At 44.6% G+C, this 24,050-nt stretch overlaps 1 long non-coding RNA gene across 1 annotated transcript in view; it reads left to right on the top strand.

The window, feature by feature from the left end:
• The window catches only part of LOC308486770, a 36,635-nt gene that overhangs the window by 1,075 nt on the left and 11,510 nt on the right, over positions 1-24,050 (top strand). The window contains exon 2 of the long non-coding RNA XR_013991288.1: positions 15,599-15,750. This is a non-coding gene — a long non-coding RNA (uncharacterized lncRNA). The remainder of the gene's footprint in view (positions 1-15,598; positions 15,751-24,050) is intronic.

Genomic DNA, 24,050 nt, shown 5'->3' with positions numbered 1-24,050 from the left:
CCACAGTAATGGTTTGGGGTCTGTTTGGACATAAAGGTAAAAAAGAGTAAAGGAACAGTTAAGTCCAGTCAAAGGCGACTATAGGGTGCGGCGCTCATCTCACTTTTCAGGCCAAGGGAGCTGGCATTTGTCTGCATGGCTAAACCACTTCTGGCGCAATGGAACACCGTGACGGAAGTCAGAGCGCATGGAAACGCCGTTTACCTTCCCGTCGCAGCGGTACCTATTTATCTACTTGCACTGGGATGCTTTTGAACTTCTAGTTTGGCAGAAGCTGGGACAGAGCAATGGGAGCTCACCCCGTCACACAGATTTGGACATATACATAACTGGGCATAAGTCTTCTTAGAACATCTGCAATTCCATTGTAAAAGATAAATTGGGAGGGTCTATAAGTATGATGGCCCGTGACTGTCAACAGTCCTTCCTCCTGGCAGTGCTATGCTGTTTTCTGCTAGCCCTGTCCTTCTTGGTGCAACTGGGCAATCTGCTTTAAATTATTATTATTATCCCATATCCTGGCACATGGTCTGCAGGTCTGAACAGTGCTTGGAAGGAAGACTTCCTCACAGGAATGCCAGCTTGGCCCTGCGACAGTGGGTGCCCGGGGCTGTGGGTGCCATGAAGCGTGCATGGCCCTGGTGCCGAAATTTGTGGGTGCCTGGCCCCTTCATGGGGGATTTTGTGGGTGGTCAGGGCCCCAGGGAGTTGGCACCTATACTTCCTCAGAACTCTGAGTTCTTTGGTATGCTTTGATATAAGTGATTTGTGGATATTCATGCCACAAGCTTTGTGTAGGCCCACATCGGTCGAATGGTCTTGCTTTACTGCTTACAAAGTAGGATTAGGAGACCTGAGAGTTCGCTCATATTTTATGTTCTTGTCTGTTTGAATGGGAATATATTATCTGGCTTGAGAGCAGTACATGTGAAAAGGATCTAGGAGTCTTGGTTGACCACAAACTTGACATGAGCCAACAGTGTGACGCGGCAGCTAAAAAAGCCAATGCAATTCTGGGCTGCATCAATAGGAATATAGCATCTAGATCAAGGGAAGTAATAGTGCCACTGTATTCTGCTCTGGTCAGACCTCACCTGGAGTACTGTGTCCAGTTCTGGGCACCACAGTTCAAGAAGGACACTGACAAACTGGAATGTGTCCAGAGGAGGGCAACCAAAATGGTCAAAGGCCTGGAAACGATGCCTTATGAGGAACGGCTAAGGGAGCTGGGCATGTTTAGCCTGGAGAAGAGGAGGTTAAGGGGTGATATGATAGCCATGTTCAAATATATAAAAGGATGTCACATAGAGGAGGGAGAAAGGTTGTTTTCTGCTGCTCCAGAGAAGCAGACACGGAGCAATGGATCCAAACTACAAGAAAGAAGATTCCACCTAAACATTAGGAAGAACTTCCTGACAGTAAGAGCTGTTCGACAGTGGAATTTGCTGCCAAGGAGTGTGGTGGAGTCTCCTTCTTTGGAGGTCTTTAAGCAGAGGCTTGACAACCATATGTCAGGAGTGCTCTGATGGTGTTTCCTGCTTGGCAGGGGGTTGGACTCGATGGCCCTTGTGGTCTCTTCCAACTCTATGATTCTATGATCTGCCAACTTATTTTGGAGTCGTGTTGTAATTTAACCTTTGTAGGCTGCAAGGATTCCCATTAAATTAATGCAAAGTCTGCCCCTTTTAATTTTTATTTAAAATTATTACAGACATAACATAGCCATCAGCTGCACTCTAATCTGTTTTAAATTGTTGTGGAAATCTCAGGCCCATAGGATCAAACCTGATCTATAGTTCCAGGCAGAATAACAAGCTTCTGGGTTGGAAGTCTGTTAGCAATATTTCTCGGGAAGATAAAATGCATGTTGGTCCATAAGAAGAAAACTCAAAAAATTGACAGTTTGGCGATACTTTTATTGGGACCAATCCAAATACCACTAAATTTTGGGAAGCTTTCACAGCGGGGAGGGGAATTTAACAGTAAAAAACATAGAAGTACAAAAATTAGGCTAGATATTTGTAGCCATGAGGTCAATATGTAGACTTAGTTCCAAGATGTTGATTGCAGGTTGCTCAATCCCTGTTTTGTGTAACCTCTTGCCTGATGAAGAGCACCGGAGAACTCGAAAGCTTGCCACAAATTTGGTTGGACATTTTGGCTGGTCCTAACAAACGTACAGTATTGCCAAACTGTCGATTGTGGAGTTTTGGGGAAGGGTAGACATGCCCTCTAGTGGCTAAATAACACCAGAAATGGACCAACTCAGTTGAAAAGTTGCAAATGGGGGCAAATGGGGACATTTCCCCATTTTCTAGCCCAGCAGATGGCGCAATCTCCATTCCGATGCCAGTGGCAAAGTGAAAAGATAATTCTCCCCTTCCATGCACTGCCTTTACAGTAAGACTCTGGCTCCCCCGCCCTTGTAGTTAGTTGAGGAAAGACAAGATACGTTGCTGCCAGAGGTGTTAGTGGTGCAGGGCGCCAGGGTGCCAAGTTCTGGAGGATGCCAGGGAAGAGGCGGAGGCTGGACACGGTGCCTCCCGGCCATCAGCTCACCGCCCTTGCCCAACTCTGCCATGCTGCGCCTAAGCAGCGCCGTCCCTGGAGCCTCCGCCTACTGTGGCCACTATGGCACGAAGCGTCCAGCTGAGCTGGGAGCCGCCGCGTCCAGCCTCTGCCTCTTCTCCGGCGGAGGTGCTGCCCTCCAGCTGCTGCCTGTCTCCTCCAGCCCCTCAAAGCTGGGCACATCGCTGGCAGCGCTGTCCTCCCTAAAAATGGTGTGCAACTCTGGGAAACGGGGGGGGGGGGGCGGCGGGAGGAGGGATCTTTGCATCACAGTGCCCAATATACTTAAGACGGCCCTGGTTGCTGCCTACCCCGTATTAAGTGCATGTCTACTTTGGGTGGCCCTTACAAATGGTGGCATGCCTCGCTAATCATTTCCATGGGGAAATGTAAGTTTGGGGAGAGAGAGGAGGAAGATTTCCTTCTTAACTTTATGAGTTCTTTACCAGACAGGGGAGGGGATGGCAAGCTGTCCCTGGACCCCTCAATATGCATCACTGTCAACTTTATCCGAGTCCCTTTATCTAGCCCTTGTGATGAATTCAGGGTGAAATAGTGCAGAATGTGTTTTCTCACTCTCTTCTTCAGCCTCTGTGCCATTGAGAAAGCTTGTCATGGATTTAGGACAAGCCACTTTCATCTCCTGCATCCACGTCCCTGTAGCCTAGCACCTACAGTGGTTTCAGGGTCAAAGTGACACCAAAGTCACTACAGTGACTTTTATACGAGGCTGGAGGGAAATGAGTGACAGGCTTCTTGCTTCCTTTCAGCCACCTGCAATTTGATCCTCACCCGCCAAGAATCATAGAATTGTAGACCCAGGAGGGACCCTCTAAAATACAGGAATCAAGGGCTACACTTGTAACTGTTTTTCTAGACTGAGCAAAAGACCCTTGCTTTCCCTGCCTGAACCTCTAGTGAAGGAAGGTGAGGACAGGTGACCTCACCTAGGCCCGAAGTCACCCCCCACCAAAGCAGGCTCAAAGCTTCTCAAAGCTTTTCAAAATCATTTTCTCAGCAGCTAAGCATCAGAAACATTCCGCTCTGCTGTAACAAAGGTAGAGAACAGTCCATTGTTTCTCAGGCCTTTCTCATGTCTTCTGGCCTTGCTAAAGAACCACACTGCAACTTGCTTTCTGTCCGGGAACCATGCCAGAACAAGAGATTGAAACATACCTGAACACTCTGAAACCCCTTTCCTGGGAAGGGCGCCAAGAGTCCAAAATAGTCCCAAGACAGCTTTCTGTTCATGCTCAGAGGAACTCATGGGGCAGGACTCTGGAAGGAGGAGAAAGGGGGAGGGAACTGGAAAGGGGTATATATGCTTGTGCATATGATTGTGAACTCGTGCATGCTTTTTGTGACTTATCACACTTGCTCCTTCTACCAGTTCATGGATGGTAGAAATAAAAGCCTTTTCTCCGAAACTATTCCTTGAGTGTCTGTTGACTCCCACTTCCCTTTCCCAGGCACAATATTTTTCCCACCCGAGGGCAAAGCCTCATAAGGCTACACTAGCTTCCCATCCTTTGCATCCAGGGATTGCAAGTAATAGATTATGTGATCTACTTTCTTCCAGTTTCTGCTTTCTTGCATCAGGGTGCAGCTGAAGTAAGCCTAAAATAAATGCCCTGTCAGCAGAATGACTCTTCCAGCTGTGCTCCGCAGATCACTTAAGCCTGCTCACTGTGAAATCTGTAGCAAGGCCCCAGGTCATGGGGAGTTAGGATAATTGTTTGGTACATGTTTGTAGAAGTTGGTCAGTGTTTTGAAGTGTGGAGAGTTTTATAGCAAAGTTGGCAAGCTGTTTCTGGGCATGGCTGAAGTGCAAAAGTGAGTGCGGCAAATTTGAATTTGCTTTAATGGTCACATTTGGGGGATATTGGAGTGGTCAAAAAACATTTGGGATCACAGAATGGTTAGTAATTCTTGAAAATAACTAAAAATGTGTTAAGCATGTTTTTGGGGAGGCTACAAAAAGCTTTTGGCATCCCAGTGGGGGGTTTCTATCAGAGCAATTAAAAACAAATTTAATGGGTCCGCCCCAAATCGTTTTAGCATCATGGCATCATAGGATTAGGTTCAGCATAAAGAAAAAAATATTATTAATAGAAGGTCTTGCAGCTTACTATTGGATCTCTGGCTGAAATGAGTTTTGAACTATGAATTTCTCAGTCATTGTTCTTTCTCTTGAACAGTACAATGTTTATGAACCACATAGTGAGTGAGGAATTGCTGCAAGATTCCCTGCTTTCAGCTCAATCTCTCCATCTCCATTACTGGCCCATGTTTAACTGTTGAATCACATTTTAATGAGCAACAGATTTATTGGTGCATAAGCTTTTGTGGTATAAAACAGTTTGTCAGAAAGGTAATCAACCTGAATGGGTTGGGGTCGGGTTATCTGAAGGACTGCCTTCTTTTCCTTGCAAACAGTGTTCAGCATCAGAGGCCAAGATCCATGTTCCCCCACATCAGCTTGAAAGTGTCTTCTCAGTAGTGTCACTCAGTCTGATGGAATTGCTTCCTGAAAGAGGCTTGGTTAAGCCGTGCTGTTGTTTTAATTAATTAACTGATCTATTGTGTTAGTTTTTATATTTTTAAAATATGTTTTCACTCTTGTGTTTTTACTTTGGAAGCCACCTTGGGGGACCCTTTGGGAGCTGAAAAGAGGAATATAAATGTTCATAAATAATGAATAAATAAATAGCTACGTAAGTCTGTGGCAGTGAAAGGAACAGTCTCCTGGCACCTTCAGACACTAGCAGGTTTATTGTGGCTAAGCTTTGGTGGAGTAGAGCCCATTTCATCAGATGCTTGAAGTGTTGTAATCACTTGACGCATATTATGTGCGCATGCACACACACACATTGTCAATGGTGGAGCCAAATGGCATGAAATTTAAAGAAACAAAACTGTAGCAATTCTGTGTTAGGTTCAATGGACTTGCATATAAGACAATGGACTGCATATAAGACAAACACAATGACCATTCACATCAGTGATAATATATGATCACACAATTTATTTAGCTTTCATTATCTTTTCAAAAAGCCAGTGTAATATTCCATGGGGCAGGGTGCAGGGACATAGTGAAATTAATTTGCTAATAAATGCTAATTCAGCAATTTCATGTGGATCACCCCTTCAAAGTACTTTTGTTGAAGACTTCATAAGCAATTCAATTGTACTGTAGATTTCTGGACTTTTGATAGCGTAGCTATTAATGGCATCTGCATGACACTGTGTTCAAAGTCACTTGTTGGAGCTTGGTTGACTTTGGCATAATAGTTTTGCATGCTTTCAATGCAGTGTGTGACTCAGAAGCAAATGTATTGTGTCAGGTGAGATGTTCCAGACCAGCACAAACAAGACTATTACTGTCAGAAATAAATACTCCTGCCGCTTTGTTGTAAGAAAGGAGAAACACATCAGAGCAATCACTCTAATATATCCGTTTCTAAGTATAAATATAAATGCCAAAAAGTTGACAAAACAAACAGTAATGTGAAAGGAGCAGCTTAACTCAGAATATGGTAATCCTACATTTCAAATAGAACCAGATCTAATGCCCTCATTTGTACTCAGCCCTAACATCTGAGTACATAGTTTTTTGTTCAAAAGAGCTTCATGGTTAATAAAGGAACCGGGCAACACAGGAGTAGCTAATCTGTTTCTTTCCCATTGTTGTTGCACTGCAACTCCCTTCCACCCAAGACAACATGGTGAATAGTCAGGGATAATTAATAATAATAAATTTTTATTTGTACCCCACCCTCCCTGGCCGGAGCCGGGCTCAGGGTGGCTAACATCATAAAACTAACACAGTATACAAAGAACGTAAGAACATAAAAACAGGCAATCAATTAATTAAAATACATCTTAAAATTAGTTCGAAGCAAATTAAAATCTGGACATCCCATCTGGATGATGGGAGACGTCGTCTCAACAACATCCAGACTACATACAGTGGTGCCCCGCAAGACGAATGCCTCGCAAGACGAAAAACTCGCTAGACGAAAGAGTTTTCCGTTTTTTGAGTCGTTCCGCAAGACGAATTTCCCTATGGGCTTGCTTCGCAAGACAAAACGTCTTGCGAGTTCTTGCGAGTTTGTTTCCTTTTTCTTAAAGCCGCTTAGCCGCTAAGCCGTTAATAGCCGCTAAGCCGCTAATAGCCGCTAAGCCGCTAATAGCCGTGCTTCGCAAGACGAAAAAACCGCAAGACGAAGAGACTCGCGGAACGGATTAATTTCGTCTTGCGAGGCACCACTGTACGTAGATTGTGGTTGGGCAAATTGATTGTTTTGGATACATGGTAGTGTTATTTGTGAAGAGTATTAACTTTACAAATGCATCAAAGTGCCTTGGACCTGGTCTCATTAGGCATAACGTTTACTAATGTTCGACAGGCATCTCCTATACCTTTTTTAATAGAAAAGCCAGCATAAAGTGTTTTTATTGCAATAATAAAGCTCCACGTGTTTGCATGATGATGGTGGAGGAGGCAGGGGAAGAGGCAACAGCAATTCTATTACCAAAACTCACTACGTGAAGGGAAAGATAGTCAGTAGGATGGTAGGAGGCTGTGGCAAGCTGCAACAACCGGGCCTTTTTCTCCTGCTAATGCCCCACCCAGCTAGCTCTGCCCAGCTGATAACTAAATCCAGGGTTTTGTGTGTATTTGGCCAATGTTAACCAAACCTTCGTTAATTCTAACTTTTACTGCGTCCAGGAAATATGAGAAGGATCTGGCACCCAGTAATTTAGGAGAACCTGAACCCCCTCAAAAACAAGTCATGCCAGACATTTGTGGGTTTTTTTTATAGAGTTACAAACTGTTAGATCAGGGGAATGCTGTAGATAGTGTATCTTGATTTCAGTAAGGCTTTTAGCAAAGTCCACCATGACATTCTTGTGAGAAATCTGGTAAAAACTGGATTGAACAAAGTAATTGTTTGGTGGATTTGGAGCTGGTTGGCTAACCAAACCCAAAGAGTGCTCACTAATGGTTCCTCGTGATCCTGGGGGGAAAAGTGATAAGTGGATTGATGCAGAGTTCTGTACTAGGCCTGTTGTTGTTCAACGTCGTTATAAATGACTTGGATGAAGGTATCAAATTTGTAGGTGACACCAAACTGGGAGTGGGTAGATATTGCCACTGAAGACTGAAGCTGAATTCAGTATGACCTTAACAGATTGGAGAACTGGGCCAAAACTAATAAAATGAATGTTAATAGGGACAAATGTAAGGTTCTTCCCTTAGGCAGGTAGAACCAGCTGCACAAATAAGATGGACACATGCTTACTATCAGTACATGTGAAAAGGATCTAGGGGTCTTGGTGGACCGCAAGCTTAACGTGAGTCAACAGAGTGATGCAGTGGCAAAAAAAAGCTAATGCTATTTTAGGCTGCATCAACAGAAGTATAGTGTCCAGATCAAGGGAAGGTATAGTACCACTCTATTCTGCCTTGGTCGGACCACACCTGGAATACTGTGACCAGTTCGGGGTGCCACAATTTAAGAAGGATATTGACAAGCTGGAACATGTGCAGAGCACATGAAGATCGCCATCTTCAAATATCTCAAGGGCCTTTATAGAACTCTACAATTCTATAATTCTATGATTGAAGATTTAAGGTTTTCTCACTTATTTGGAGTAAGCTCCATGGAAAACAATGGGACTTACATTTGAGTAGACATGTATAGGATTAGAATCAGATGGTCAGAACAAAAGGAAATCCCTACTGGTAATATCAAGAAAGACCAAAGTTGCTTCTTATATACACATTCAAATACATTTGCTTCTGGACTACTCCAGTCTAATCTGAATGGGGGAAACTGCATTAACAGCTAAATAATGCTCATATGTGGATAAGCCTTAATGCCTTGACTAGAGCTTAGGCCTTTTATACTGTGGAATACTGTATATCAGATTTCCTTTCTCAATTGCTTTTGTTCCTTGGCTTGCATCCCACTTGTGATTTTCCAGACACACGTGCTAAACTGTTGTTATTAGTTTTGGCACTTGCAAGAGCAAACAGTATGTAACACTGGAAACTCCCCAGTGCTCTGTGGTCCATTCCATTAAGTGTCTGGAAAAGCATCCACATGGATGTATAACAGGGGCCATAATCAAAATCAAAACACACACACAAAATCTAATATAATTTTAAGGAAATAAAAGGATGTGGATTGAATGACAAAGAACCACCACTTGAGAATTTATTGTAGAAAATGGAATAAGATGCAGCAAATGTATTGGTTGCCTTATAGTTACACTGTTTCACAAGCTTGTACTTTAGAATTTTTTTAATCAGCTCAATCTTTCATGCAATACATATTTAGGTTATCAACTTCAACTGTTTAAAAATCTGTCATTAGCATGTGCTTAATCATGTATAAAGGGACGCAGGTGGCGCTGTGGCTTAAACCACAGAGCCTAGGACTTGCCGATCAGAAGGTCAGCGGTTCGAATCCCCGCGATGGGGTGAGCTCCTGTTGCTTGGTCCCTGCTCCTGCCAACCTAGCAGTTCGAAAGCACGTCAGAGTGTGAGTAGATAAATAGGTACTGCTCCAGCGGGAAGGTAAACGGCATTTCCGTGCGCTGCTCTGGTTCGTCAGAAGTGGCTTAGTCATGCTGGCCACATGACCCGGAAGCTGTACGCCGGCTCCCTCGGCTAGTAAAGCGAGATGAGCGCCGCAACCCCAGAGTCGGCCACAACTGGACCTAATGGTCAGGGGTCCCTTTACCTTTTTAATCATGAATAATACTTGTCGGAAGATATAACTATAGTTTAACGTAACACCTTTAATTCTTTAAGTTTCCCTCATTTATATGCAGACAACAAAAACAAAACACATGAGCCTATGCATAGAATTCCATGCAATTTTATCTTCCTCTCAAGTAACAGGCCCTTTAAATATTACGCAAGCCACGTGCAAGCTGTCTTTCCATAGTTTAGCATTGCATGCACTCATTCACTTCTTGCCTTCCTACTCCACCATGGCCTCAACAAGAGTGGGAGCTTTTGCTTCCATTTTCAGCTATCTGTGATTCTATGTTATGTCCAAGTCTGGGCAAAACAAGGTAGATATTAACTATGGTTTATTGAAACAAGCCAACTTCAAACAGTAGTTGTTATCATATTGCGATAAAGTAGCCACAGTTCCCAGTTCAGACATAACAAGAAACTATGGTTAGTTTAAAACAGAAGTGAAAGCTTTTGATCTCATCACAGCAGTGCCAGCAAAGGAAAGGGGACAGGTTAGATGAACCCAAAGCTTGTACGTGTATTGGGTAAAGTATGGTGACATTATGTGGAACCCTGGCCAATGCATGAAGAATTCCTACATTTTTATTTCAGAAGTCTTTATCTGGAAACATATATTGCTGCTTCCTCCAATTTTCAGGAGATGGAGCTCATGTATTACAAATACCAGATTCCTCTTCATATATTTATGGTATTCTGTTTAATTTTTATCATTTCCTCACATGCACCTAACTCTTTTTGTGAGATGATTGCTATACCAAATAATTTTTTTGAGAAAATACTCTTTGAACATTTGAAATTGCTGTACTGCTTAAACTGAGGAAATTGTAATCAAGCATATATCTAAGTTTGGTTTTCACCTTTTTTTAAGGTGCAGTACTTATAGGGAAAACAAGATAATCATTTGGAGGAAAGTAATATGTGAATGTATTTTATTCCAATGGGAGGTTTAAAAAAAATGCAAAGAAAAGAAGTTTTCAGTAGCTTTCATTACGAGAAACACATATCTTCTGACATTATTGGGATAGTGGAAGCGGCACATTTTGCATCAGGAGCATCCAATTGATTAATTTCCCAAGGCTTTGCACATGTGTGAGCCTGTTCCTAGCATTAAAGATTCCAGCATAGAATCCAGATGTCTAGATGAATGTATTTTTCAAATATCCAGATGAACATTCCAGATCTGTGAGACATCTAGTGGACAAAAATTGGTTGTCATCGTCCGTCCGTGTCCCCCCCCCCCCCCATTTCAGTGTAGAAACATTTTTATTCAACATCCAGAGGATGATGTTTTCTGTTTTTAAACTCATTCATTTTTTTAATGTGTTGATGTTTTGAGTTCCTGTGGGTACCCACCCCCTCCAAAAAAGGAACCAACATTATGTCCGGATCAGGTTTTGTGTCTTACTGCGTGAATACACATGTGTTTAACAGCCTGCTATTATTTTCACTCCAGTACAACTGCTGTTTTAAGCTGCCTGAATTCCCATCTATGATTATTTTGACATTTAAACTTGCAAATTGTGACAGCCTTCTCCTCCTCACTAGCTGTGTATTACATTGTGCGCCACCTCTCTGATATGTATAGCTGGCGGAGCTCTGCTTGCTTCCAAAAACAGATCAATTTATTTTATGCTCAGTGATTTGGGCCAGTGATTTGCAGAGCGATGTCGGGAATTCAATGCAAACTGTGCTGTCTAGGCAAACATGCTAATAGTGCGGCTTGAGTCCCTCATTTATACACAAAATCCAACTTACTTCAACACTGATGATGGGGCAACATCCTGCAATGTACCTGTTGGCAGTAGGCTAGGTTAGGAGACAGGTTAGCTTAAGGGGAAATGGTAGAGGGCTGCTTTCATCCCTGGCATTTGCTGCCTGAGGCAAGTGCCTCATTCTACCTAATGGTAAAGGTAAAGGTACCCCTGACCATTAGGTCCAGTCGCGGACGACTCTGGGGCTGCGGCGCTCATCTCGCTCTATAGGCCGAGGGAGCCGGCGTTTTGTCCGCAGACAGCTTCCGGGTCATGTGGCCAGCATGACTAAGCAGCTTCTGGCAAAACCAGAGCAGCGCACGGAAACACCGTTTACCTTCCCGCCAGAGCGGTACCTATTTATCTACTTGCACTTGACGTGCTTTCGAACTGCTAGGTGGGCAGGAGCTGGGACTGAACAACAGGAGCTCACGCCATCGCGGGGATTCGAACCACCGACCTTCTGATCAGCAAGCCCTAGGCTCAGTGGTTTAGACCACAGTGCCACCTGTCTCCCTCTATTAGTGTCTATGATAGGGGTGATGAATTCCTGGCCTGCTGGTCTGATCCAGCCTGCCAAGGCTTTCTCAGTGACAAGCCAGACCTCCTCGTCCAGTTTTCCATTGTGTTGCAGCCCTGCCAGTTTTCTTTCTCATCAGATCACCCTCATTATCTGATTAGCAGGGAGGGGTGATCTTCGAACCCATCATGGCACTAGGACTGAGGGGAAAAGGAGAATTCCGTGTCTGTATGTGTGCCCTGTTTGTGCATATAGACTGTGTAATATAATGATTTGTCCAGCCCCTTGATTTATCCAGGGACATGATGAAGGATAAGCTTGTGGCAATTATACCGTAGCTGGTTTAACAACGTCATTTTAGCCCCAGGGAAGAAACATCAAGATCAGCACCTTTCGGGAACAGTCACAACACGAGACCTCATCAAGCAGCTTTACAGGGAAACGATGGGCCATTTTGTTTGTGGTTAACAACTGAGAAACAGGAGATTAATTTGTAGTTTAGGGATGGAAATAGGAGGGGCTCAAATGCATGAAGCCTGCGCTGCCATTAACACCAATAAGAGAAGAAAAAGAGTGTTGTCTTTGTGGCAGCCCCCTCCCCAACCCACAAGAGTCCTGCGTGGGAGCCTTGCCTAGAACATTAGCCAAGCAAACGTGATGGGTTTCAGCTAGCCAATGATGAAATAATACAACTCCTCCATCGTTTACCTACTGTATGGTGCATCCTTGATTGGATAAAAGTTGGTTTGTTTTAAAATGAGCTCTTCACATATTTTCAGCAATGCCTTGGCTGCAAAGATGAGTAAAGATTCTGATAGGAATCAGACGCCAACAAGGGAAGATATTTGGGATCTACAGCCACTTGAATCTGTGACAAATCCTTTTGTTGTTGTTGTTGTTTAGTCGTTTAGTCGTGTCCGACTCTTCGTGACCCCATGGACCAGAGCACGCCAGCCACTCCTGTCTTCCACTGCCTCCCGCAGTTTGGTCAAACTCATGTTTGTAGCTTCGAGAACACTGTCCAACCATCTCGTCCTCTGTCGTCCCCTTCTTCTTGTGCCCTCCATCTTTCCCAACATCAGAGTCTTTTCCAGGGAGTCTTCTCTTCTCATGAGGTGGCCAAAGTATTGGAGCCTCAGCTTCACGATTTGTCCTTCCAGTGAGCACTCAGGGCTGATTTCCTTAAGAATGGAGAGGTTTCAAATCCTTTAGGTAGGCATTACTGCCTCCAGCACTTGCCAGAGGTCATGATGGACAATCCAGAGAATAAGCAACAAAGAGCTTAACCAATTTCTTTTCACATAAGGCCCCAGGCCACATTATCAGATGCAATGAAATGTTTTCTGCAGCTGTGTGTGTGTGTGTGTATGCAAACAAACACACTTGTGGATTTTGTAAGCACGCTGGGGCCAAATGACTATGAGGTGCAGTTTGTGACTGTTCTGTCCAAGCAAAATTAAGCACTGTGATATTCACAACAACAGTAGCGCAAAACAGTTGCCCCCTGTCCGTTATTCCACTTTCTGAAAATCCTCAAGTTCTTGCATTATAAAGCTCAGTGGATTACTGTCCGTATATTCGACTGCTTTGTCTACTCCATCTTATTTTTTCCTTAATACAGTGAGCCAGAACACTTATTATCCTCTGTTAAAATAATAGCAATCTTTAGATATTTGAAATGGCAGGAAATCAGCATATTAAGATACTGTAAACAAGTTCTTAGTATATTATGCCAATCAAGTTAAAGGTCCCCACCTGCTGGGAAAGTTGAGACTCAATATGGTTTCTGCTGGTAAAAGATCTCTTGTGGTTTTGTATTACACTGTTAATGTGCGGGGTCAATGAGCATGGCGTGTTCTTTCTTTTTTGAGCCTTTTATCTGCCAATGTCCATTAAGCTTATAGGAAGCTAGATATGATCTGAGGAACTTCATGACATATGAGCCTGTTCATAATTTTCCAAAGCTTGTCCGTGATTCGAATGCACATGATTGAGAGATAACTTCTCTTCTTGAAAGGTGTTTTTAAGAATCGGAATAAACCATAATACACCTCTCTCCTTCCTTTTGAATCTTAAAAAAGTCTCAATCTAAAAAATTAAAAAATGTCTCGATCACATTTTCGGAACAGCACACGCTGAAATTAATATATTGTTGTAAAGAGGCCTAGCCTAGGAAAACGTTGGTAATTTAAGGAGCAGATGGAGGAAAACCTGTTTCCCTTCGCCGCACTACTTCAGACTGCAGGTGGAGGAATCATGTACATGAATGCTCTTCCACTCAAATGAATCCCTGCCTGGGAAATTTAGATACCAGAGGAAAGGGCACCGTACTAGGCCAGTGGCCTTCCCCACAGCAGCTACTTTTCTATATTTGTATATGTATTCAGATCATAGCTGTCAACTGTCCCTTATTTGGCAGGAAACTCCCTTATCCCAGCGCCTATCTCCCTATGTCCCGCTGCTGTCCCTTACTGATGATGCCCCTTAAATTTCCCAGGTTTCAAAGGAAGCAGCTCCTCTCCCTCCCTCCCTCCCTGCCGGCCAGGGAGGAGGGAGGCTCCAGCTGTGTTGCTTGGCTGCCCGGTCTGCCCCCCTCCGGCCTCCTCTCACCAGCCTCGGCCCCCGGGAGCCCCTCCCCGCCGGGACTGGCGGGAGCCTCGGGCCCTTCCGCCACCATCCTCCTTGCGGCTGCCAAACTGAGCATCTCTGCCTGGGGCCTCCCCTCTGCCCGCCGCTCCCGCTAGGCCATACTGCAGCTGCGCCGCCGAAGGACCCGGATGAGACGGGCAGCCTGGCATGGTCTATGAATTGCTGAGGAGCCTTGAGAGGAGAGCGAGGGCAACCATAGAGAAAGCAGTTCAGAGAGAGGAGGAGGAGGCGTGGGCAGGTGTTCCAAGGGCTAACCATAGAGGGGGAAAGCGGAGGAAGGACCGCAAGCGCTTCTCCCATAGATTTGCAGTGGTAGACTAGCATAGATGGTCTGATCTGCGGGTTTACTTCGGGCGCTATTTCCCCCCCCCTTCCTCCTGCCCCGCCTGATGGAACTCAGAGCGGCAGATGGAGCACGAGAGAAAAGATACAGAACTGCAGCAGCATCTTCGTAGCTTGGACTTCGTTTTGCGTGAAAAGTGGTTGCTGCTTGTAGTTATTTAATTGCAGTGTTTCATCAGCTGGTGTCTTGAGCAGCAACCTCTGGAAACGAAGAGCTAAAAACCGGCGCTGCTCTCCAAAATTGTCTGGTCCCTTTTAACTTCGTATTTCAGCTGGTTGACTAAAATCCCTTATTTTGGCTGCTGTTCCCTTATTTTCAAGGCTGCTGGTCCCTTATTTTCAAATCTGTAAGTTGACAGCTATGATTCAGATATGTGAGCTCACACCTGCAGTCTAAAGGGCTACCTCTCAGAAGGCGATTTACCTAGCAGTTGTTGTATAAGAACTAGGCAATATAATCACTAAGCACCTTGAGCAAACAAAACAGATAAAGCTGCTGAGCTGTGGGGTAAGGAAAAGCACTGTGCTTGGGATTTGGCAGCTATATCATCACACACACATATGCAAGCCTTTTCTGTTAAGTTCTAACCTGCCATCTTGACCTGCTTGCGACACCCTCCGCCCTGATGTTCCCTTTGGTTTTCTCGGATAAATTATGGCAACAAGAAATGCCAGCCCTGCAAACAGGAGTGCTTAGAAACAGAGAAATGTGTGTGGCAATGAACGGCTGAAAAGGCTGGAAGAAAATATTTGTGCTTTAAATACTAGACCGTAGTTTTGTGGTGAAAAGACACAAACAGATTTATCAATCTACTGGGAAAATGTATTGCTTTCATTCTCTCTCACACAGCTCTTTCAATAAAGCCCTTAAGATTATTGTTAAATACCTGAAAACACGTGAGTAATATCTAGACCTTTTTATAAAAAAAACTAGCAGGAGTTGGGTTTAAAGGGCAGAGGGGGCATTTTTAATAGTTTGCTGTACTCTTTCAGGGCCAGCCCAAGACATTTTTCTGCCTGAAGCAGAGCAGAAAATGGTGCGGACACATCTCAAGAAAAGTCTGCGTGGTAGTCAAGAGCAGCCAAGTAATTTTGGACCTGAGGTAAAAAATCCCACAAGGATCGATCCCCCACCCATCGTGACGGTAAGAATAAATAAATAAATTGTATCATAGCCGTTTGCCTCCCATTCATGACAAGCAAAAGCAGTGGCCCGAGGCAGCCACCTCATCCGTCTAACGATAGGGCCGGTCCTCACTTCCTTCATCCTGTCTGCTGTATCCCATCTGTGCTTCCATTGCCTCAGTTCTTCAGGGTGTGGGTGTGGTGAGGGTGTGGATATAGATTCACTGGAAAGACCTGGTTCAAAAATCACCATTCAGACATTAGACACACTTGGACCGATCACTCACTCTCTCAGCCTATTCTGCTTCACAGGATTGTTGTGAGAATAAAACATATGCACTACCCTGGGCTCTCTGTGGGCCACTGGTTTAAAAATCAAATAAAACACCATGGTTCCGAACAAAATAAATGCACCTAAATTGACTGAATGTTTGTGAGGTGAATTCAAAATAAGCCCAGTATTACGGTCATCAAATGATAAAATCTGTGTTTCTATTGAAACCAGTTTGATTTCCCTGCCTTCCTAGTTCCTTAACCTCAAATTCCCATGTCATTTTAGAAGCCAGATACAAATTAGGATGAATTGGAATCTGAGTCACTCCAGTGCCCTTAATGCAGTTCTGTTGCATTGGGCCCATGAAGATTTGGATTGTAGACAAGCGTTAAAGCTTGCATTAATACTAAACAAGGTTTAAGGCTGTATGATAGCAAATATAGACACATTATTATGGTAAAAATTCCAGAAAATAGAAGCGGGGGGGGGGAGGGGGAAATCGAAGCCTGCCTAGATAGACACTTAAACCCCCCCCCCCAAATTGTTTATTTTGTTATTCACTAGCACCTTTCTGAAATGCCAGATTATAACCTTAACAGTGTAAAAACATATTGGTTTTTTATTAGTTTATTGTTGGTTTTTATTGGAAGCTGAATGCCTTGGCTCTCAAACAAATTGGCTCCCAAATTATAGGAACCTGGAAGTGAGTGTTCCAGTTTTTGAATGATATTCGAAAGCCGAACATCCGGCGTGGCTTCCGTGGCTTCCGCTTGGCTACAGGACACTCCTGCAGGCAATTGGAAGCCATGCTTTGGTTTTCGAATGGTTCTGGGAGTTGAACGGACTCCCGGAAGGCATTCTGTTAGCAAACCAAGGTACCACTGTACTTTGAAGAAAGCCGCATTGTTTTCATGTTGTTACAGCTTGAATAAAAAGCAAGGAAAAAAATGCAGGGCTTTGTAAAGCATCATGTTTTCCTACATTTAGATAATGTAGATTTAGATAATGGTAATATTGCATTTTATTTTGCTCGTCCAAACTCCGAATTGCACATCAGAAAACAAATATTTTTGAACTTTGAGATAGAGTCTTAGATGAACTTCTAATATATCAGAAGGATAGCATTCAGAAAGGCCTTGACTTTTCAAGAGAGCCTTGACTGGGCATTCTGCCATTTTAATAGAGAAATACCAAAGAGGTGAACCTTGCAACTTGCCAAATATGTCGAGACAGTTGGACACTCCTGTGAACTTCATTCCCATGTTTCCACATCTTTCTCTCTTGCTTGCTAGCCCCCATACATATTCTAGCAATTGCGCATTATATTGACTTTTGCATGATGGAATCAACCCATTTACTTTCCCACCTATTAGCAGAAGGGGGATATAACTCACCATAAATGAGTTTTGACAGGACCATTGATTTCCTGACTGAAGAAATAGGTGTACCTTTTCATTTTGTCTACCTTGTTGCCAGTGTCTGCGCTCCACTTGTCTCAGAGGATCAATAGAAGGTCTCTTCTATGGTTAGGACTGGGGCTGTGGTTTGTCAATTAAATGGCACAGCACAGCAGGATTTAGGAGAACATTGCTTACGGGGAGCCATGTCTGAGAGCTAGAAACCAAGCTGTAGGAACGCTTTCCCCACTTGGTGCTCCTCTGCCGGGAACACTTGTCAGTCACGAGCAACTGAAAATAGCAGAGTGAGCTCATAGTGCAGATGCTAAAAATATAAGGGAAAAGATAGCCAACAAGTCCTCTGGGTTATGGGGTTCTAAAGCAGGCAGACGAGAAGCCACAGGGAGCAGGGAAAGTCAAACTTAGTAGTCTCAAATTTGGTTTCACATTCTGTACTCGACAGTATGAAACTCTACATTGCCAATAGCTTGCTACAAGTCATGCGGAGCAGAAAAACTTGTAGAAGCGGATTTGTTATAATTTATTATAAAAACTATAACCCATCCTTCAAATAGTGTCTCAGGGTGTGAATAATGATGATGATGATTGATGATAATAATAATAATAATAATAATAATAATAATAATAATAATAATTTATTTATACCCCACCCATCTGGCTGGGTTTCCCCAGCAAAATGATAGTACAGTAAAAGCATTTAGAAAGCATAAGCACAGAAGTTAAAAGAAATGGGGTTTGAAACCTAAAGAAGAGCAGTGTACAAACTTCATACCAATAAAACGGTTTTCAACTGAAATTATTATCATCATTATTATTAATTTTATTTATACCCTCCCCCACACACACACATCTGGCTGGGTTTCCTCAGCCACTCTGGGGAAGGTGTGGGAGGAAAGAACAAAAAGGAGAGTTTGTTTACTTTGTTGTAGAAGCTGTTCAGGATTGAGCTCCACATTGGAAATATATCCTAAGCCAAAGGAGTGCAGCGTTGTGTGGATTTCAGTACAACAATATTAGCAAAATTTGTGCTGTGAACTTGGCAAATGCAGTTTACATGTAAAATCAAAAGCATGACTTAATGACAAGTACTGTACGTACGTTAGGGATAAAAGTTTCTTGAAAATAAAGGGAAGAACCATCCTAGCATAGTTCCAGTAATTCTACTGGAAATTCTTTAAATGGTAAGATAACAGTCACAGATCTTATGTTTGACTGCCAAGAGATGGAAACTAAGAGAAAGCTTATCTATTCATAAAGAGATTTTTTTGGAGGGGAGGGGTTAAATGTGTTGTCAGGTAGACGAAGCTTTTGCCTTCTGCAAAGTGGGTGTTTTGTCATTGGTAACACAGCTGGCTTGGCGACAGATACAAAAGTTTTTTACCATCAACGAAATGGGTGGTTTATGAATGGCCATGTATGGGTTAGGGTTAGGGCAGGCATGTCCAAAGTTTGTTTCAGAGGCCTAAACCCTAAAAAGCTCAACAACTTCAATTCTAAAACAATGTCAACAACTTTGGTTGGCCCTTTGGTCGGCCTTCGCAGCCCTTCACTTCATCAAATCTGGCCCTCTTTGAAAAAAGTTTGGACACCACTGGGTTAGGGTTAGGGTGCATCAGCAGCCATTTTGTGACATCTTTATAAATGACTTGGATGAAGGAATTGAGGAGATGCTCATCAAATTTGCAGATGACACCAAGCTGGGAGGTAGCAAATGCCGCAGAAGACAGAATCAGAATTCAAAATTACACTAACAGATTGGAAAACTGGGCCAAACTAGCAAAATGAATTTCAGTAGGGACAGATGTAAGGTTCTGCACTTAGGCAGGAAGAACCAGATGCACAAATAAGATGGGTGACACCTGGCTTACTAGTAGTATATGTGAAAAATATGTAGGGGGTTTTAGTGGATCACATGATTCTAGGTGGCATCAACAGAGGTATAGTGTCCAGATCAAGGGAAGTAATAAAGGTAAAGGTACCCGTGCCCGTACGGGCCAGTCTTGACAGACTCTAGGGTTGTGCGCTCATCTCACTCTAGAGGCCGGGAGCCAGCACTGTCCGCAGACACTTCCGGGTCACGTGGCCAGCGTGACGAAGCTGCTCTGGCGAGCCAGCACCAGCGCAGCACACGGAAACGCCGTTTACCTTTCCGCTATAAAGCGGTACCTATTTATCTACTTGCACTTAAGGGTGCTTTCAAACTGCTAGGTGGGCAGGAGATGGGACCGAACGACGGGAGCTCACCCCGCCGCAGGGATTCGAACCGCCAACCATGCGATCGGCAAGTCCTAGGCGCTGAGGTTTTACCCACAGCGCCACCCGCGTCCCTAGGGAAGTAATAGTACCACTTTTTTTTGCCTTGGTCAGAATACTGTGTCTAGTTCTGGGTGCCACAATTTAAGGATATTGACAAGCTGGAACGTGTGCAGAGGAGGGCAACTAAGATGATCAAGGGTCTGGAAACCAAGCCTTACGAGGAACAACTGAAGGAGCTGAGTATGTTTAGCCTGGAAAAGAGGAGACTGAGAACAGCTATGATAGCCATCTTCAAATATCTCAAGAGTTGCCACGTGGAAGAGGGAGCACACTTGTTTTCTCCAGCTCTGGAAGGTAGGACTCGAACCAATGGCTTCAAGTAACAATAAAGGAGATTGCAACTAAACATCAGGAAAAAACTTTCTGACATTAAGAGCTGTTGGACAGTGGAACCATCTCCCTCTGGAGTTTGCGGAATCATCTTCCTTGGAAGTTTTTCAGCAGAGGTTAGATGGCCATTTGTCATGGATGCTTTAGCTGAGATTTCCCTTGGGGTCCCTTCCAACTCCACAATTCTAAGATTCTATAAGAGCAGCCCAACTTTCTGTTCCCCCAGAGGCCAGCCAGATGCCTGTGAGAAGACCACCAAGCAGGGAATGAAAGAAGTATGTTCCTGTCTGCCCCAAATTTGACAACGTACACAATTTTCAAAATTCCAAATGAGCCCATAGGTTCAAGAGGTTGTGGAGCCCTGTTACGCAGGAAGAAAGTTGTTAAGCTACAGGAATGCAATTTGCATCTTGCTAACAGGCCAACTCCCTGAAGGCAGAATCAAACAGTATCCCTGCTAAAGTTTTCTCTACACCGCAAAAAAGTTTAAAGTATAGTAATACCTGTATTATGTTCCATGGAGAACACCGTGTAAATGAACTGTTAGGAACTTGTGTGCACACTCTCTTCCTGTGTCACCTGGGCAGGGCTTTGCCTGGACATATCTTTTGGCAGAATGCATTATACTGAGTCACCACTTCTGTGGTTACTTGCTGGAAGGAATGGTCCAAAGATTATTCATGTATATTATCTTATATCTTTTTATTTGGATGTAGAAATTTGCATGGTTACCATCCGTTGAAAGACTGCCACTGCTGTCTGCTTCAAAAAGAAAACAAGTTGTAGCCTTCCAGGTTGTATATGGGCAATGCTCTCCATTTCTCAATACCTACAAGGGCAGGCCTATACCTCAGTCATGCAAACAAATCCAAGTTCTGCTGCCTGCAGGGAGGAAGTTGGACCTATGTTCCATTAAAGAACATACAGGCAACCCCCCTTTACACGCATTCAATATGCGCGTGACTATGTATACGTGCTTCGCCTGAAGCGAATTTTAAAAATCGCTAAAACGGCCCCCAGAAGAGGCACAAAGAAGTCAGAAAAGGCGCAAAACATCACCTAGCGATCCCATGGGCCTTTGCATTTGCAATCTCAACCAAGAGCCCTTCCACTGACCATTGAAGCCTGTGGAGAGCTGGAGTTTGAGGAAAGTTGGGGGAGAGCGAATGTGTTGGGAGTTTTGGGAGGAATTTCTTTGAGATGGCACCTAAACACACAGCACTGTCATCTTCCATGGGTGATGACAAACCCAAGAGGCAGAGAATGGTGCTCACGCCGGAGGAGAAATCGGAAGTGCGGGACTGTTTGGAAGCCCAATGTGCTAAACCCTGTCCCCAGTGCCCACCACACCCCCAAGAGATGAGACATGACAACAATGTATGGGTTCATAATAAGTGTGATTTTAATAAGGTTATGATTTATGTCTGTTTGTTTGTTTGTAATTTTGTGAAAATCAATTAAAAAAAATTGGGGGGAAAAACAATGTATGGGTTCAAATTAGGCCACAACTTTATTTAATTGCAGCTGTAGGAACCTTGGCTTAGGCCTTGGAAGGTTTCCCTCTCATACCCATCAGGGGCTGAGGATGTGCAGGTGTTGTGGGAGGGGACTGGAAAGCGCAAACTTACCCAGCATGCCCTCCCACTTCACCTAGCCAGGAGTTTGACCTATATGCCGCTGCTTTAGGGCCAGTGACTCCCACAATAAACCCTTTAACGGGCCCTGTAAACCCCGCTGCATGGGGGTGCATCAATATGCTGCCCCCGACTATAGACTATAGAATACCGACCAAGGCCTAAAACCGCCACCCGAGACCCTAACTAGGGGTTTCGCTGCCAAGATACCTACAGCTGAACATCCTCTCCTACTGAGGACTAGACCCTGCCACCCACCAATCCCTGAGGCTCTAGTGAGTTTGTGGCCTATCTAAGCACTGCTGGGGGAGGAGTTTGGACCATAGGATGGTCGTTGCCGGACTTAGGGCATATCCCTCCAAGTCCACCTTCACAGATCTGTGCTGCTTAGGCAACTGTGCACCCCATCGCATGCCTCGTTGTCAAGGTTAGGCCCCCAGACATGGGAGGCAACAGGAGTTGTGCCCAGTGAGCGCTGCCATGCCCCCATGCCCCAGACTTCTGTGCTGGGCACACCTGCAACCAAGTGAAAGGGAAAACAGTAAATGAAAATACAAAGAGTGACCTGAACCTGGGACGAGGAGCATTGGCCCCTTATGCTGGCCCTTGTCCCACCCCCCAGCATACGTGGCATCAGGATTTGGGAGGCAGTGGCAGCGAGTATCTGTACACCTACAATTGCCAAGGTCCCCAGCTATGTGTGAGACAAGGCCCATGAAGCACTGTATCTGTGGCTAGAGGACATGAACTGCCAGCATATGCCCATCGATGGCAGCGCCTTGAGAAAGGAGGCACTTCAAGGTCCCTGCAAAGGAGGTCAGCGGCAGTTGGCTGGCCCGCTTCAAACGACACTTCAATTTGAAGAACATCGAACTGTATCTGCAGACGAAGCGTGCCCTGAGCAGCTGAAGAGACAAAAGCACCCGCTGCTCATCGCCATGTTCCTCAGCAAGACACCATCAACCCCATCTGACCCACAGCCAAGCACTTTGTGGTACTGGTCTAGCCCGCTTGTTGTCGTTTGCAACCTGTCCTCTAGTGATGAGGAAGACAGGGCCACCTTTCGTGTCCGTCCAACATAGGGCTGTTGGTTTTTTCAAGGCTTTCCAGAGGTTAGAAGATGTTTGCAGGTTTTTCCAACAGGTGCTCCAAATACAGTGCTACCTCGGGTTACAGACGCTTCAGGTTACAGACTCCACTAACCCAGAAATAGTACCTCGGGTTAAGAACTTTGCTTCAGGATGAGAACAGAAATCGTGCTCTGGTGGCTCGGCAGCAACAGGAGGCCCCATTAGCTAAAGTGGTACCTCAGGTTAAGGTCTGTTCTTAACCTGAGGTACCACTGTACAATAAAGCTGAGCATAAAAAGTTAAGCTGCCTATTTAAAAGGTGGAATGAGTTCATACACCTTCCACCTTGTAAGGTAGGATAGACTGCAACAGACCCTGTTCTGTCACCCACTTGCAGGGATTTGGAATCTGAGCAAGGCAAAAAGCACGCTACTTCATAGGTTTTCTTAGAAGGGAAACTGTAATGAACAGCAAGCCTGACCTTATGTCCCCTTTAGTCGCTGGGATCCCCTTTGCAGCAGCAGATGAGTCCTAGGCAAAGTTCAGAGACTTGCCTGGCCTGCTTTTATGCTCAGTTAGCTCAGTTGGTAGGGATGCGGGTGGCACTGTGGTCTAAACCAGAGTCTAGGGCTTGCCGATCAGAAGGTCGGCGGTTCGAATCCCCGCAACGGGGTGAGCTCCCGTTGCTCGGTCCCTGCTCCTGCCAACCTAGCAGTTCGAAAGCACGTCAAAGTGCAAGTAGATAAATAGGTACCGCTCCAGTAGGAAGGTAAACGGAGTTTCCATGCGCTGCTCTGGTTTGCCAGAAGCGGCTTAGTCATGCTGGCCACGTGACCCGGAAGCTGTATGCCGGCTCCCTCGGCCAGTAAAGCGAGATGAGCGCCGCAACCCCAGAGTCATCCACAGCTGGACCTAACAGTCAACACAGTAGCAGATTCTGGTCTCAATTCTGCCCATCACACAAAGAACAAATAATTGTTGGCATCTAGAGAGCTTTGAGGCATGGTTCTTTGGTCAGGGGTTTGTACAGGGAAGGAGGAGGGTTAGGCTTTTGCCACAAAGGCACATGGCATTTCCACGTACTAGTAACACCTTGTCATAAATCCTACACATGAAATTGCACCACTGGTCTCAAGAAACTCAACGAAACTAGACCTAAGTACAGCACATGATCAGCACTCCTTTTGCTTTGCAGGAAAATAAGGGTGCTCTATTCCAATTTAATTTTAAAAAGCAGCAGCATATATCTGCACTTGTGCAGCTGCGTCAAGGTGAGAG

Source organism: Podarcis pityusensis (assembly GCF_964106645.2).
Source record: "Podarcis pityusensis genome assembly, chromosome: 10".
NCBI lineage: Eukaryota > Metazoa > Chordata > Lepidosauria > Squamata > Lacertidae > Podarcis > Podarcis pityusensis.
This window is presented reverse-complemented; position numbering and strand designations above follow the sequence as displayed.